This window comes from Mytilus trossulus, chromosome 3 (genome assembly GCF_036588685.1).
Source record: "Mytilus trossulus isolate FHL-02 chromosome 3, PNRI_Mtr1.1.1.hap1, whole genome shotgun sequence".
NCBI lineage: Eukaryota > Metazoa > Mollusca > Bivalvia > Mytilida > Mytilidae > Mytilus > Mytilus trossulus.
Genome location: NC_086375.1, coordinates 85,929,072 through 85,947,960, shown reverse-complemented (window position 1 = coordinate 85,947,960; position 18,889 = coordinate 85,929,072). Strand labels below are relative to the sequence as shown.

The following is an 18,889-nucleotide window of genomic DNA, read 5'->3' as shown; positions in this document are numbered from 1 at the left end:
TGTGGAGAAGACAAAAGGGACCATATTTATAATCCCCAGTTACTCTTGACGTCATCGGTAAATTATGCGGTTGAGCAAAGCATCAATCATTAACCTAACATTTTTCATTTGCTTTGTTTCTTCTTACATGTTTTAAAAGTTATCAATAAAAAAACAAAACGTTTCACAGTTGGTACTGACCCATTTCTGCACCCCATTATTTGTTAATGAAACGCGTACGTAATAGCTGATTGTTGGTTGCAAATATGTCATGCGTGTTCAGGATAATCACAAAGTAGCAACACATATTACATGTAGGTCCTGGAAGGAGGCCCTCCAGAATTCCGCCAGAGAAGTTTGGATTAAATAAGGTATATTGAATAAGAACACAAAGCAACAGGCCATTTATGGACCTCTCATGGGTTCGCACAGTGTATTAGCGTGTTCTCTCTACACGAGACATTGGGTGTAATATTCCCATTCGAACTGGACGTGGCTGCGTACTTTTACATCCCACACAACTAAAAGGGTGGCCAACTTCGGTCAGGTTTTACTGCCGGTCGAAAAAAAAAGACCAAAGTGAGCATATCTAATAGTATATATCCCAGTCACCCTTTAACAAATTATTTCACAAAATAAAATCTAATAAAATAAAATTTGGCTACAAATGTAGAAAGTTTTGCTGTGCCTTTTAAATTAAAACATCACTTAACATTATTACAATATAAGCATACTTATGAGAACTCATAAGATCGTACTTTCTCTTGATACTGTTTACTTATGATTATTTTTCATTTCACAAGTTCATGCGTTTTATTACGTATTTACCTAAAAACCGTTGGATATATACTGACTTACACTTTAGGTACATGATTTACCTCCTATAGTTGTAATTCGCTTTGAAATAGCTATCAGTTATTTAATTACTCCTTTGTCGATATTTTATGTATATGTTTTTGTGCCTTGTACCAACATTTTGAGTTGAGCTAATTGCAACTGTACAGTTTTTTTTTATCATGTTGTGCTGTTGCGCGAGTGTCCCGTGTAAAGGAGTGGATTGGATGCTCATTTGTTAAATTTCGCCGCATTTTTTTTTTGTGTGTCGGTCCAACGTCAGGAGCTTGTAGTACATTGGTTATATAGATCTGTCCTAAAATTATGTTTTAATTATTTCACATGTTGTTTTATATATCGGGGCCTTTTTTAGCAGACTATATGGTATAGGTTTTCCTCGTTGTGAAATATTGTACATTGCCCGGCCAGGACTATAATAAATGTTTTATAAATACACCCACTTTATTTAAATTTAGGTGGAATGTTGTCCCACTAGCCATTACACCACATCTACAAAGCTTTAGATGTGAACAAAAACCTAAAATCAACCAATTGGAATGCCATGTAAATCATTCGGCAAACTAAGTTCAACCAGATCCCATGTCTTCTTTCGTCTAGGCGAATGTGGACAAACATCGGTATTTGGAAGAGCCTTAAATTGTGAAAAGTAAGCCATTAAAGTTTTATTGACTGAACTATATACTTTCTCTGGAATATATGTATTAAATGTTCATTTCATCTGGAATAACGTTGAAAGTCCCAATTTTCAATAAAAACATTCCTATCTGATGTACGTTGGTTAAACATTGAACTTTTGGCTTTGTATGACTGATATTTTAAGTTCAACTTATTTCACTAAGTTAACAGATATAAAAATTTACAATAACATATAGAAATAGAGTCGCCGACACCATCTGGAATACCTAGACAAGAAAGTGATTTGAGACGGCTTAAATCAACTAAGTGTACAGTGATTATTTAAAAACGCACAACGAACGCGACACAATTGGTGGAACGAGCAATACAGTAAGAGAAAACTTATTTAGTATGATATTGCGTTTGTTCTAAGTTCTACGGTCAAGAGCGTTTGTTGTTGAATGGCTGTTCAGTCTCGCCAACATACTGCATGCCACATCGAAACTGAAGAATGTATACTACATTCTGGGTTTTGCAAGTTACATTACAAAATATTGTGTACACAGACCCAGTAGAGTGGCAAGTAAATGTTTGAGTATTCAGTATTTGTTGGCAAGTAAGACATCGTTTGTTACCACATGACTTGCACTATCCTGTAGTTGAACATCTGTTATTAGAGGAGACGGCAGCTTTCACAAATAAGTCTTTTAGACTTGCTGGTCTCCGAAAAAGTAAGACAGGAGGTTCGGGAACGATTTTCGATAATTAAGGGTGATTGGCAATACTTTACCAATTGGCACGGATCAAACATGAAAGGTAAGTAAAGGCGGGATTGTATGCTTAATCAAATGGAACTATTTTGCTGCGCCTCTTCTTTTTGTACTGTAACAGGTCATTGCGGCTGTTATTGTTAGCACGTGCAAACCCCTTATCTATGTCCCATTTCTTATAACCTCGTTTAATTAAAAATCCGCGAAGTTCCTGTAACCGCTGAGTGACAGCCTCCACAAAGAACCAAATCCGCTTTACTCTGAGTGCTTGACTGTACGGGATACTTTTTGTACAGTGTTTGGGGTGACAGCTTTGGGGAGAAAGGTACTGATGTTTATCTGTAGGTTTACAAAAGAGGTTTCTTGATATGACACCGTACTTTATAGATGTAGTTGTGTCTTAAAAAGATACCTTAGAACAGCCATTCAACAAACGCATGAATGGTCATCGTAGTGACTACACCTGCAAACCCGACCTCCTCGTAATTCGTCATTTAAGATAACATGGGCACGCCCAAGCTAATGTCAAAAACGTACCATCAACATCATAGATCACAACGAGGATTGATCAAAGGCCGACAGACTTACTCGGGAAAGTTTTTGGATAAGAAAGCTCAGGACAGGTTCCCCAGAGGGCATTAATGAAAAGATATAGAAGAGTCACCCAGTTTCCCTACCATCACTATTTTCCTGCCATCACTTGTGTCCAGTAACTCCGGCTTCCGTACTGGACTCTCACACTTTGCAGGATTTTTTTAATTATACTAGTTTTAATTATAGTTGGCAGGGATGTGTAAATACGCAGCCACGTTCTATTACTTTGCCTTAGTAAACATTTATTACTATTATTTTTATTATTATGAAATTACTATATATTAAATGTATTTAGATGTTTAAATACGCAGTCTCTGTTGCAATTGCTCTACCGTTGTCATATTTTAAATATTGTACTATATAGAAAAGAGTCCTTACTAGTACACAGAAAATTCTTAAGAGTAAAAGACAGTCAAAATCATTAAAGAAATTACTCACCAGCGCGAAACTAAGCACAGATGATACAATTCCTTCTGTACAACAATGCGGACGTTCAAATTGCGGTATTTGTCAAAATATTATAGAAGAACATTTACTGTGGATTCATTTATTTTCGTGGGTATCAATTTTAGTGGTTTGAGGAAAACTTACGTATTCGTGGATATTTAATTTCGTGGTTTTGGCAAAGTCTACACTCATTCCTTTACAAAATTTGTATTTCGTTGAACATTTGAATTCATGGTACTCCTGTACCCACGAATTCCACGAAAATTGGTATCCAACGAATATTAATGAATCCACAGTATATGGATTTAAATCGGGAGAGATTTTCACTAATAAAAACTCTTTTACGTGTGCATCGAGCAATTTTATTTATGTCATCAAATGCAGTGGGTGTAAAACGATTATATTTGACAAACAGAAAACACTTTACGGAAAAGATTTACTTTAACGTAAGTGAACACCTGGATTTATGCGCTAGCAACAAATCACTCAAATACTATTTTTTCAAATTTAACCAATGTGACGACCAATTCACCGAAGAAATGAGAATTAATAAAGAAAATATGTTTATACAAAAGTATAAACCAAGCCTAAACAGATAAATCGTTACTTTTGTAAGGATTACGTCCCTTTAATGTATTGTTACAGACCTATTATGGTGTCGTTACGTTACCGTTAGTTACATTCAACCATGATTATCACAAAGATGTGAAACCGGTTGGAGAAAAACGTAGAGAACTAAAGGACTTTAACAGTATTTTAAAATTAAATTTTAATTATATATATATATCATGTACTGTAGTACGCCGCTAGATTAAAACTGACGCGGAAAGGTAACACACTGCCACCGAAAGCTTTATTTTGTGAAGCCCAGGTGGTCGTGTGGTCTAGCGGGACGACTACAGTGCAGGCGAATTTGGTGTCACGATATCTCAGTAGCATGGGTTCGAATCCCGGCGAGTGAAAAACAAAACATTTGCGAAAGCAAATTTACAGATCTAACATTGTTGGGTTGATGGATAGACGAGTTGTATATACATAATGTACACAGCTATGTATCACCATCATTGCTGTTGATCCGATGGACAAATCTGTTGTAGAGTTGTAGATCTGTGAATTTGCCATCGCAAATTTTTTGTTGTTCCCTCCTCGGGATTCGTACCCATGATAATGAGATATCGTGACACCAAATCGCCTGCACTGTAGCCGTCCTGCTACTCGTCTCAACATCAACCCAACAATGTTAGATCTCAGACTGTAAATTTGCTTTCGCAAATTGTTTGTTCGCAAGGATTCCAACCATGCTACTGAGATATGTTTTCAATGCATTCTATGTCTGTTGGAACTTGTATTTTACATTACGAGAAGGACAGACCTCTCAACTGTTCAAGTACAATTGACATTTAATAGTATTTGTTTCGGCTTGTAAAGAGATAGCCAAAAAAAATTGTTAATATCAGTATATGTGGTATTAATGCCATTAAACCACTCTCCTCTCTTCCACCAAAATTAGTCAAAAGTAAAAAATTATAGTTCAAATACCTTGAAATATCTTTTTAATATAGTGTATATTTAAGAATAAAATATTTTTGAATGTATTTCTAAAACAAATGCAAATGTAGATAAAAATTCCTTGGTTTGGGTCTTGAAAAATCTTCCTTTGTGAACATCAACACTGATCCCTACAACAAATGCATAGATGATAAAATCATCAAAGGCTAGACTCTTTGATCGACAAAATATATTTTGGTGGTACGATACGTCAGCATACAGTCTTGTTTACAATTCGCAACATTACTGACTGATTTGATTTTGTAGCAGAATTCATATAGAACCTTGTCAAATACAAAAATATACAAAGCATTTTACAAAGTACTGTTATTTACTTTCCGATATATTGACGATGTTTTGTCGCTGAATCAATAACGGAATCTACCACACATAGCTACATCATTAATGAAAGAGTAAAACTCAGATTGTTTTACCAAGTTGATCTTGAATCGGAAAAGGGGACAGATCAAACCAATTTCTAAGTTGAGTAGCATTAAAATTAACAACGTCCAAAACGACATGGCAAATAGGATTGATATCTTAGTATAGAAGAAACCTTTAGTGTTTCGTAAAATTTAAGGACATTAAATGTTAGATATTGCAAAAGGACATTAGAAAATATTAACTAGGATGACCGTGCATTTAATAGACGTATTTACACTTGTATGCAAATTTGTCCGCCTTTACGTAGAATCACACAGGTTCCCGTAAACTTTGACATAACAATTCAAAAAATGGTCGTCACAATAAAAACGTGATTGTTGCTTGACCTCAAAAGGTTATTCGGAGGCAATCTACGGTCATTTGGAGACAAACTTCAACTCAATACCAAAATTGTAAATACGTTTTTGAAGTAATATGAAACTTGAATGACTTGCAGCCAAATTATATCACGGTTGAAAATATGCCTTTCACTTGAGGTTGCATTCTTGTAGTTGACTGCTCCTTATGCTTACATGCAAAACAGCTGATGTTTGAGAATAAAAGAATACAAAGTGCTACATAAAAAAGGGTTCATATCATGTATGTACTCATGTGAAGTTGTGATTTAATCGAAAAAAAAGTGGGTCATGCCACGAAGAATAAAAGTTAGGTAAACCTGAAGTCAAAACATTTTCTTCTATTTTCTTTTTGCTGTTTATACTAGGCCGCACCACTTTCAGTAAACATGATATCCTTCCAATTTCCTGGATTGATATCTCGCAAAAGATGCAATATTTTTTAAAAGTCTATATATATGTTTCAATTCAGCATAAACCTATCATCAAACAGAAAAAATTGAGTTCAGAACTTTTTTTTTTAGAAAAAAAACACTATTATGTTTTCCGCCATGATTTGAAATGAACCGGAAACTGGAGTTAAAATACAAGACTGGTACCTTTGAATCATAGAAATATACATTTTGCGCAATCAAAGTTAAAACTCAGGTTTGTCTGTAACTGATTAATTAAGAAACATACTTTTCACTCAATAATCCTCTGCACTTGATGTCTGCACAACAATCCTCTGCACTTGATGTCCACATAACAATCATCTGCACTTGATGTCCACATAACAATCATCTGCAATTGATGTCCACATAACAGTCATTTGCGCTTGATGTCCACATAACAATCATCTGCACTTGATGTCCACATAACAATCATCTGCACTTGATGTCCACATAACAATCATTTGCACTTGATGTCCACATAACAATCATCTGCACTTGATGTTCACATAACAATCATATGCACTTGATGCCCACATAACAATTATCGGCACTTGTTTTCAATTGTCAAATGTTGTCTTTACATTAAATAATTTAAGGTTTATTGATTATTATATCCCTTTTCTGTGGTTGTATAATGTCGAGAAAGGATTACGTAAACATAATAATTGTAATTTCCAAATTGAACATGTCAAATACGGGAAGTTTTTAGTGAGACAAAGATATTTTCAAAAGGGAAACACGAAATAAGATCTATGACATACAGAAGCAAGTAACATATTGTAAGACATATTTTACTTTATAAATAGAAAAAAAGCTGTATACACTAGGAGCCACCTCCAAAATGGAAGTTTACATAGAACTAGTCAGACCATAGATATTTGTGAGTGGCAGTTTTCGAGAAAACTTCAAGATGAAGACCGGATTGTTATTCATCCTGGTCATCCTTGCAGTTCTAGGTATGGTATAGTTACATGTTGTCTAGAAATTACGTCGAAATAACAGAAATTCATATGAACAATATCAATACAATGAAATAATAATATGACAATTAATGAATATATATCAAGTTTGTTGAAAATGGTCATCTGCATCCTAATGTGTCACATGAATATTTTTCCTATGATGAAGACATAATCAGTTTAATAGAGCTGGTTAATTTATGTATCATTGTCAATTACTTAGTTTCTTTTGGTACCTATTATGAAATCGGGCTCTGACTTCTTTCATAATGAATCTACTGTGCGTATTGCTGTGTGATTGATTTTGCCACATTTGTATTTCCTATCACGATTTACTTGATAGAAGGTTGCTGCTCACAAGGAATCTTTTAAACAAAAAGTTTCAAATGGTGAAATTGAAATCATCCTTTCATATATTTTACAGACGCTACACGGGTTTGTTGGCCGTTAAGGAATATCTGTTCACAGATGATTGCGGATATGTTTCCAATCCCGTTACCTTTTTTCCGATTGCGACATATCGAATTAGACTAAATACCTGGTTTACACTTACACGAGAATCATGACAGGAATCACATGTGAAGCAGAGTGTGTGTACCCTTCCGGGGCACCTGAGATGATACCCAGTTTTTAAGTTGGTTCGTGTTGCTTGTAATATCTATGTTATGTTTGTGTACTATTTATTGTCTGTTAACTTTGTCTTTTTTGTTTTTAACCATGGCGTTGTTCATTATTGATGTAAGAGTTTCAATGTCCATCTGGCATCTTTTTATGGAATAACCGTTTCACAAATGATATCAGATATGTTTCTTACGTCGTAACAACAATCCTCTTGCCTTTCATAATTGTGACCGACCGAATTAGACTATTTACCGGATTTGATATCACATACGCAAAACGGCGGGTGCCACATGTTGCGCAGGATATGATTACCCTTCCGGAGCACCTGAGATCACCCCTAGTTTTTGGTGGGGTTTGTGTTGTTTATCCTTTAGGTTTCTATGTTGTGTAATGTGTACTAATGTTTGTCTTTTACATTTTTAGCCATGGCGTTCTCAGTTTATTTTTGATTTACGAGTTTGACTGTCCCTCTGGTATCTATCGTCCTTCATTTTGCTAGAAGTATAAGGAAAGGGTTGAGATCTCGTATCATATTTGTGCCTGTCCCATGAAAGGAGCTTCTGACCACTTTTGGTCTTGAATGTTTAGGTCATTCATTTGTTTGCAGTTTAGTTTGACTAGTATTTTCACCAAACTAGTAAACATTTTTGTTAAGCTGAAGCCCGCCCCAGGGTGCTAGGTGCTGGGTTTTTCGTTGCATTGAAGACCTATTGGTGGCCTCCGTCTGTGTTAGTGCTGTTTGGACAGGTTGTTATCTCTTTGACACATTCACCATTGTCATTATCAATTTAATTTTGAATGCACAGAAATCGGCACTTGATAAAGTTTTTTTTGGCTTCTGAAAAAAGGAGAATTTGTTTGAGCCTGCTATCTTATACTGTTTTCCAAAAAGTCTTTAGTAGAGTTAATTAAGGTTGAGGATGAACACCTGCTATTAATGCAACAGCCGTAGTGCAAATTCACACCTAAGTCATATCGACCAACCAGTTGAATGCAAAATATATGTAGGATCGATTTTAAGATCTCAGTTTAATGACAAAAAGCATGTGATCATAACGTCTGTTTTACAAACAAAAATTTATAACTTTCAATATAAAAGGGGATAACATAGATGCTTGAATTTCATAAATAACTGATTAGAATTTATTTCTGAATTTTTGTAGGAGGAATACGGTTAGGATGACCACAATGTTGAAAAATGTGTGTTTTTTTGTTTTGCATTTATAGATCATACCAAACGTACAACTTTGCAACCTGAATTCAATTTACTCATATTTTTTATTATCTTTTAATTAAGAATGATATTAACTTCATTTTGTCAAAGGTTTTTTAATAATTCTATTGACTTCAAACAGGTCTCCCCTCAATGCCTTATAATAGTCGATAAATTATGAAAATGGTATAATTGTATCATAACAATAACAAAAACAGAATTGCGAAAAAAGCTACATATGTGTAACGGTTGTTGTCTACTTAATATTTCATTTTGAATTAAGAACTAAATATGTAAATATGGTTTAAGTTGTAGTAGCAGAATCCTATGGTAGAAGACACATACGAAGAATTAGTATGTATTTAACATTCTATATTTTGATGAATAAATACCACAAGTTGTGTTATGAGTGACAATGAGACAACTATTCATCCAAGCCCCTATAAGTAAAAGATTAACCTTATATGTCACAGTAAAGTCTTCAACACCGGGCCTTGGCTCAAACCGAACAGCAACATATAAAGGGCTCCAAAATATCTAGTGAAAAAAAACCCCAGGAAAATAGGAAAACCAACGATCTAATCTATATAAAAAACGAGAAATGAGAAACACTTATGAATCACGTGAACAAACGGCAACCACTGAACGTCTTTATTTTATAAAAATTATATTGAGGTTAGAATGATATAAAAGTTTTTAACAAACAGAAGCACTTTTATGATAAACTTGGGTTGAAGAGGGTTTGAAATAACCTATCAGATTTATAATCATACGAAACTGGTTTCAGATGAATGCACAATTCAAACTTACACATATTTGCCACCTTTTTCGTCCATATTATGAAATGTTACAGAATGTGTGATAATTCTGTTTTAGGCTTTAGACACGTACGAAGATATCATGCAAGAAGAATTGCGTTTCGAAGAAGCCATTATAAAAGAAGAGTATTTAAATTGTTCAGAAGAAAGTACTATAAAAGAAGAACATTGAAATTGTTTAGAAGAAAACACTATGTGCGGAAGATATTCAAACACAGATACATTCATAAGCACCATATTCACAGTTATCTACACAAGATACTTTACAAATATCGACACAAGTATGTTCACAAATACGTTCATGTGCACAAACCTGTGCATGTTCATGTGCATAAACCTGTTCACGTTCCTTTGGACATACTTCGACATCTTCATGTGCACAGACCTGTTCACGTTCATGTGCACAGACCTGTTCCTGTTCCTGTGCACAGACCTGTTCACGTTCCTTATGACATACTTTACCATCTTCATGTGCACAGACCTGTTCACGTTCCTGTACACAGACCTGTTCATGTTCATGCGCACAGACCTGTTCACGTTCCTTTGGACATACTTCGACATCTTCATGTGCACAGACCTGTTCACGTTCCTGTGCACAAACCTGTTCATGTTCATGTACACAGACCTGTTCACGTTGCTGTGAACAGACCAGTTCTTGTTCATGTGCAAAAATCTGTTCACGCACATGTTAATAAAGGTGATGAAGGTCGTGGTCACGGACCTGTTGAAAGTTTTGATAATGGATACGATCTCTACAATTCAAGAACTAGCCATGGCTTTCGAGGAAACAGTAAGTATTTTATTAATTAAGATAAAATATCATAACCTGCTTCATCGAAAGTGTAAAAAAAGTAGTACAATATCTGTTTTGAATTTAATATATCCTATTACTCGATGAGGTTATAATTAAAGGGGTACTAGCTGTCGAAATCATATTTACCGACTTGACTCAAATTCTGATATTTCATTTGTAGCATACTAAACACATATCCAACTAATAATCAGGTTAATTAAAGAGTTAACAGTGCATATACGAGAAAGTATATATCAGAATATTTTGTTTTAGATCACCACTATACTCCAAACTATGTGAACCGAAACAACAATGTCCATCACCACCTACAAGGCCATGGGGATATCGCTTACAGGCATGTGTATGGCGGCGGACCCAGAAGATAGTTTAAGAGGTGGTGATCTACGACGCTATCACGCTCCAGTCGTCAATAGATAATGCAGCGGTCAAGGTTACACATGGACGTAGCGGATATTAAATCAATAAAGTATTTATTACTTTTAATGAAAGTTGTCATTTTCCCCCAAAATACTTTTCTTTATTCAATTCATTCATAAAAATAAACTCAGCATAGAAGTAAAGCAGGCATTTGGAAATCCTTAGATAGACAAAAAAATCAAAGAGTTAATCACAATATCTCAAAATAAACATATGTCAGTGTAGATTATAAACATATGTCAGTGTAGATTATAAACATATGTCAGTGTAGATTATAAACATATGTCAGTGTAGATTATAAACATATGTCAGTGTAGATTATAAACATATGTCAGTGTAGATTATAAACATATGTCAGTGTAGATTATAAACATATGTCAGTTTAGATTATAAACGGTAAAAGATCTGAAGAAAACTGTTTACGATCTAATTCATATTTATATTTCCATGTAATACTTTCTTTTTAAATGAAATGATTTCAAGTGGTAGTTTTTCTAATACACCTTTCTAGAATGATATACTAGAGTTAATCCGATGTGTTATTTATTGTTTTGTATCAAACTATAAGGAAGTATTATAATCAGGGAAACCAAATACAGTGGGAAGATAAACATGCAATTATACAGGTGTGTGTTGCGTGTTTTATTATTACAATAGATGGTCGTAATGATTAACGTAAAACTATGTAAACTCAAACATTTTGTGGCTGTAAAAATTAAAATTTCTTTTTTTTTTTGCATGTTTATTTTATTTTCTAAATTTTAGGGGGAAAGAATGATTAAAACAAATCTTATATCTGTACAATAAAGGCAACAGTAGTATACCGCTGTTCGTTCGAAACTCATAAATCGATAGAAAAAAAATCCGGGTTACAAACTAAAACTGAGGGAAACGCATTCACTATAAGAGGAGAACAACGACACAACATTAAAATGTAAGACACACAGAGAGGAACTAAGCATTAGACAAAATCCGATGAGAATAACACATATAACACCATAACTAAATACATTAATTTGAGATAGAAAAATACCGACCAACCTCAGGAATTGAATACCTTAGCGTAGGCAATTTTTTTTTGTTAGAATGTTGGTCCTCAATGCTCTAAAACTTCGTACTTGATATGGCCTTTTTTTTTTTTTTTTTTAACTTTTCTTGGATACGAGCTGATGAGTCTATTGTAGACGAAACGCGCGTCTGGCGAAAATATAAAATTTAATTCCGGTAGCTATGATGAGTTTATATATTTAATCATCTTTTGTAACACAGAGGTAGGTTGTCAAACTTCACTGCGATTCGATATAATTCTCTTTTTTAAGAGCAGCAAAAAAAAGTGTTTCATGACGACATTTTTTTTGTAAATTCATCAGTATTAGGGTATATTTATTATATCATCTCATTTAACAATAGTAATAGAACAAAGTCTTTGCTCATTTGAAGTAATACATGTCAACACTCTCAACCGTTGAGGTTTAGATACTATTGGATGCACACATTGTTTAGACGATAACAAAAATGTATAGAATTCACTCAAAAACTTTTTTATACCTATAATTAATATAAGTTTTCAAGCAAGTCTGCATTACACAATACACAATAAAGTTAAAAAGGCTAAGTCGAGCACTTGATTAGTATGCCACAAAGCTGTCATATGGCATGTTACGAAGATCTGATTAGGAAAGTAAATTCGTAGGGAAAACCGATAAAATCTCCAATTGTATCTACACAAGTTTGTGAATTTTTTTATATCGAAAATGTATAATCTGAACTTGTCTTTTGAAAGTATCCTGTAAAAGAGTATGATGAAGGTTGGTATAAAGTCCATTACATCAGGTAAATGTAAGTTTGATAACTGGTGATACCATATGGAAAACATCATTTGTTTACAAATATTTATGCACTCTGTGTCACGAAGTATCTGTGTGAAGGTTTCTACGACCTCTTTGCTAGAAAAAAATAACATAAAATAGAACAATATATTATAGATTTATGATATCAGTTTTTCAGATGATGTTCAAGGATAACAAGTGTTAAATCTCTGACTTGGTACACACAGTTTTTATGTAACCCAGCCTCATGTTTTATGAGTGTGTCCAATGTCAGAAGTTTAAGTCTGTCATATATTTGTTTTTCGATAATTTTTTTGTCATAAATTGTGTTGATTTTTTTTAGTTTGAATGGTTTCACATTTTGACGTGCGGCGACCTTTAATAGATGACTATACATTATAGGCTTTTGGTCATTTTTTGTTTATAGACTATGTGGATAGCGGTTTCGTTGACAATGCTCTGGTATGCTTAATTTCATATTATATATACAAAAAAATGTTCATAATCGGTTTAACATATATAAGAATGAGTTTTTATGGATCGAATCAGTTAATCAAATTATTTAACTTTGTTTCACTCTCAATGTTGACCTTCTTTTCCGTTTAAAACCGAACACGCACTTTTTGTGCTGACATGAATTAGCATTGGCATGGTTATATTTATAAATTAACTGTAACAAAATTTAGAATTTTTGAAATACTGAGGCTTTTCTACCTCAGGCATAGATTACCGTAGCTGTATTTGGCAAAAATTTTCGGGAAGTTTTGGTCCTCAATGCTCTTCAACTTCTTAATTTATTTGGCCTTTTCAACTTTTTTGGATTCGAGCGTCACTGATGACGAGACGCGCGTCTGACGTATATGCGAAATTTATCTCTGGTATCTATGAATAGTTTATTAACTTGCAAGTGTATTATTCATCGTCAATGTATCTTAGCCTTTTTTGATAAAATTGAATTATTCTTGTTGCTAAAAGCAAATTACTATTTCACAATAACACTTTCATTAATGATTAAACATACAAAAAATATACTTTAGATTTTTTATATATTTCTTAGCTAGACGTGTTAAGCTTGTTATTGTTTTGTTTCTTGAATTTGCGACATCTATTCTATAGAGACCAGCCGTAATACCCAATAGAAATCAATGAACCAAGATCTAAATCTCTGATAGGATCGCAATCACTGCTTTTGGGACAAAACGAAACTAACCGATAACAAATTTGTAAACAAAGATAGCAATCACTTATATAGCGACAACCAAAAACTAGTCTGTAAACAGAGATCGCTTTCACTGTTTTTGAGACAAGATGATACTAACCGATCACAAATTTATAAACAAGGATAGCAATCACTGCCATTAGGACAAGACATCCAATCACAATGCCAACAATAACTCTGTAACAAAATAAAATAAGTTTTAACATGTGTCCTAAAATCATATTGATAAAGTATATATATCTATACTAGTATATATTTTTTTAATATGATAGTTAACAACAAGAAAAGACGCACAATTACTAGCATGTCATTTTCGTTTATTTCGAAGATAAAAAAAGTACAAAAACAATGTTCTTTTACATGCTAGTCCGTTGTTTTATTATATATCACGTACTAATATCACAACAACCACAACTATCAAGGTCATCTTTACAGTACTTTGGTTTAAGCATTTATAAACATTCTTTGTTCGTTTTTATTCATTCACAAACAAATTAACATAGAGTTAACATCATGTTCAAGACAGATTCTACATGAATAGAAGTGTGATAAAGGGTGTAGTGATATTTATAAAGACTTACCCGATACCGAGACAAGCTGCTGTGCCCGTACAAACATAACCACTAGCACAACACCATTGAGTACCACTACAACAATGGTAACCTGAGGGACATTGGCTATCAGAATAACAAATGGCAGCTGCAATCAAATGAATTTTTTTTTAGATCGAATGCCTCTGTAACCATTTTATCTCACACTGGGGTATTTTCGCAAAATCCTACAATTTCAGTATCCTCCTCGTCATTGTAAGTCATCAGTTAATGAATCCCCCCTTTTGTTTCAACGATCATTGCATTTGAATAGGGTCATATAGTTGGACCCCCACGTTTTATTCTTTGTTGGGATCCCCCTTTCAGAAATGACTAGATCCGCCCCTGATTAGAATAAGGACAATTAATTGTCCCTGATAGATGATAATATAGGGATTAGGACAATTCGCTATCCCTGTAAAAGGGAAATATAGAATCTTAGATGCTCATTCATCAGGAGCCTGTTATTCAGAGGCTGTCGTTTGTTTATTTTCTGTGTTTTTGTTTATCGTTCATTTTTGTATATAAAAAAGGCCGTTGGTTTTCTCGTTTAAATTGTTTCACATTGTCATCTTAGGGCCTTTTATAGCTGACTATGCGGTATATGTTTTGCTCATTATTGAAAGCTGTACGGTGACCTATAGTTGATAATTCTTGTGTCGTTTTGGTCTCTTGTGGAGAGTTGTCTCATTGGCAAAAATACCACATCTTCTTTTTTTATATTCTAATAATATTCGAAAAAGATATCTACTGCAAAGAAGCGCTACATTTTCTTAACTGATTGGTCTAATATCCGACACACTGATCAGATGGTGTTTTTGTTGATGAATCCTGCTCAGAAAACATTAACAATTGCAATTCTAACATTGTTAGTTTAATACAACGGAACTACACAAACTGCTAACAGCTTACGAGTGTCAGTATAAGCTATTCCAATAGGACGATTTTATGAAACAAGCACTCTACATCTGGTCACTATTAAAGAATCTAATAATTTATATATTTATGACAACTATTGAAATATATATATACTTGACATCAGAACAGAAAGGAAATTGATATTGTACTAAACTACAAGGTATCATAAAACCGGTGGTAACTTGTTTAAAACAGGAAATCGGTGTAAACACTTCTTTGACCTTTTCACATTAAAAAGTATCTGAATTTTACAGTGAACTCTAACCAATAACATGCACTACTACGCCATTTTTCGATGACTAGTCTAGTCATCGATAAATGGCGTACGTTTATGTTCGACAAATTTTAGCTTAATTACGCGGATAGAACAAAATCGCCAAAATAAATTCCGCCAATTTAAAAATGTACATGCAAAAGTTTTGAATCCGTCAAAATAATAATCGCCAAAATATTTCGTATACCTTATTCAATGGAAATCGCGAAATTTTATATCCGTGAAAATAACCCGCTATACAATTACTTAAATGTAGAAGAAGAAAACGAAATGCACATTCAACGTAGATAAATAAAGTTAAGATAGACTAAGTCTTTAGATTTGGTATGACTATCATTTGGACCTAGAGTCTTTGTCATATCAGTGTCACCCTAATGTATTATAGCATATATCGATATCTACAGATACCTTTGAAAGACCCTGTTATAAACAATTTATATCGATGCACTTCAATCTGACGAATCATTGCTAAGTCTTATATGTTGAATTTCATAATCGCTTGCCTTAAAGTTTGCAATGATTCAACACACTTAAACTAAATTAGCTCCTCAGCAATCAACAAATGTCCGCCATTATTATTGTAAAACAGAAAGATGGAATAGGATCCCAGTTAGGGCAACCAGTCCGGTACCCACGAATGTAGTTCTTAAAAAAAATATATAACTTTTTTATAAATTGTGTAGTGTTATTATTTCACTAGTTCTGTAACTGAATGTAGATTTATTTGAAAGGGTAGGCTTTCTAGTTTGAATTTCTGTAAACATTTTGATTGATTTAAATGTAATCTGGCGTCAGTACATAGAGTAAATTGCCTAAATTCTAGCCTTTATTCTTTCCCGGAAGTAGACAGACTGACCCTGTTGTCAATAAAAACAAAATTTTGCAACGGAATGCCGGTCATGAGGCACTGAGATTGCACTTAGACACTTCTAAATGAATGCCTAACATGAACCAGAAGTCCCAAGTTGGCTATCAAAATTATTTATTGAACAGGACCCTATGTATTTACAATGATTTTCAATGCGTTCCAATGGGGCAATTAATTGGGTCCCCGTTCCAGATGCTACTGGAGGAGTGGTGGAGTATAATATCAGAATCAAACCGAACAAACATATATCAGATATAATAAACGGAAATAACTCAGTGTAGATTATTTGTTGTATATACCAAACCTAATAGAATAGAAAATGAAATAAAATTTAAAAACGATGATAGAATTATTCAGGATATCCATGATTAACCTATTTGTAGTTTGTATCGTTTTCCCTCAAGATAAAATTTATAGCAAAACATGCATATTCTTAATCTCTAAACTTTTTATTAAGTCTGCATAACAAAAAAAAAAGTATATGTGTGTGTGTAATCTGTTATAAAGCTAAATCATCTTCGTTATCTCCACTCATATTAAAAACTCAAATGATTCTTTTAAATAAGTTTCATTTTATTTATTTGTCCAATTTTTTTAAAATATGAAATCCAATCCTAATAAGCATTTTCTCTAAATGAAATGCCTCACAAAAAATAATGTATGCTTCGAAATCGGGGTTCATTATTTACTCGAGATAATTTGCAATCCAATATGACGAAGTATTCATACGATACATATGAGTAGAAACGCCATAAAAGTATGATTTTCAAAAAATCAGAATGTTGCATCATACTCACCGCTACAAAATGAAAAACATATTGAGAAAACTAAAGCAACACTTGAACCAAAAACCTCCATATTTAAGTTGTTGTTTAGTATTGTAAGTGCTATTAGTACTAGTATCCCAGTTATTGTTTATTAAATGATTTGAGTGTTAATATCTCGAAATTTAAAGAACAAAATATAAGGACAACAGGAAAGGCATGGCCCTCAAACACGTGACTGACAGGAAATGTTATTGGAAAGGATCGCTTAGTATTTGCGTCATATATTTTCTAAATCATTGGACATGAAAAGACGCAGTATATAATAATAAAAAAATGTGTTATACACGAAACAGCGCAGTAAAATATTTACTATCATAATAACATGCAGTTAATCACGTGTGTTGATTTGGCAAAAAAAGTTAGTACATGGTGACAGAAAAAAAATAATATTTGGAATGAATGTTATGCAGATGTTGTTGTCCCCCTAAAATAAAGTATTCCCTTCGCGGATGGCAAGTTGACCATTTAATCCGATGAATCAATTCAAAAACAAAAAGTTTGAAAGGAAAATTAAAGGATCATCGAAGCCTTCATTGGCCCATACTTTCTCATTAAAAGATGAATGGACATTTCTGGAAATAACGCTTCAAATGGCTTTGGTGTTAATGTCACACATTATTTTGGTACTAAATTTTATATTTCAAACTGTCTAAATATGTTGACTATTGGGCATTATGAGAAACTTTACCCATTATAAGATAAGATGTTAAAAATAGTTAGAGATTTTTAGTAGTGGAATGTAAATAAATGTGTACATTGCTTCACTTTAGATCTCCACTTCCATTATTCATAAAAATAAGGAGATGTGTACGATTGCCAATGAGACAACTATTGACCAATAAAAGTTCAACTTGAAGAAGTACCATGATATAAGCAATTCTAGGCAATCGTATGTCCTAATACAATGAGAAAACCCCATACAGTATAGTCGGCCCGATATAAAACGATCTGAATCAATTGAATTGAAAAAAACTGACGGTCTCATTTATAACAACAAACAAATGTAATATGAAAAATAAATATGATAATCATGAACAAGCGACAACAACTGAACTGCAGACTCTGGACTTGGAACAGTCACATAGAGATTTTTCATGAATGATTTATGCAGATGAGCGGGGATATTTTCTGTTTTGTTTTATTTTGTAACAATTCAAACTTTATCTAAAAGCAAACGACTATTGTTCTCAAAATTGTTAGCCTACACGTTAAGAAATTAATCCATTTTAATCCTAGCATTGTTTATTGAAGAAATAATTCATGAAAGCCATAGATTGTTAGAAATTTACATTGGGCCTGGGCCGTAATATTCGAATTTTATTCTGAGCGTTAGCGAGGGATAAAATTAACGAATATCACGGCCCAGGCCATGTGTAAATTTCCAACTATCTATGGCTTCCATGAATTATTTCGATTCTAATAGGACAAATACGGTCATTAAAATATTGAAGCGAGGGCTGGTTTGGTGTGTGTGTGACTGATTTTTTACTCCCTGTTAGAT

General features: G+C 33.5%; 1 long non-coding RNA gene across 1 annotated transcript; it reads right to left on the bottom strand.

Moving 5' to 3' along the window:
- Window positions 1-12,199: 12,199 nt before the first annotated feature.
- LOC134712708 (uncharacterized) lies at window positions 12,200-17,520 on the bottom strand. Its single transcript, XR_010106310.1, has 4 exons — window positions 17,359-17,520; window positions 14,493-14,610; window positions 14,012-14,088; window positions 12,200-12,809 (listed from the first exon to the last, which is right to left on the bottom strand). It is a non-coding gene; the product is annotated as an uncharacterized LOC134712708 (long non-coding RNA).
- Window positions 17,521-18,889: the final 1,369 nt, after the last annotated feature.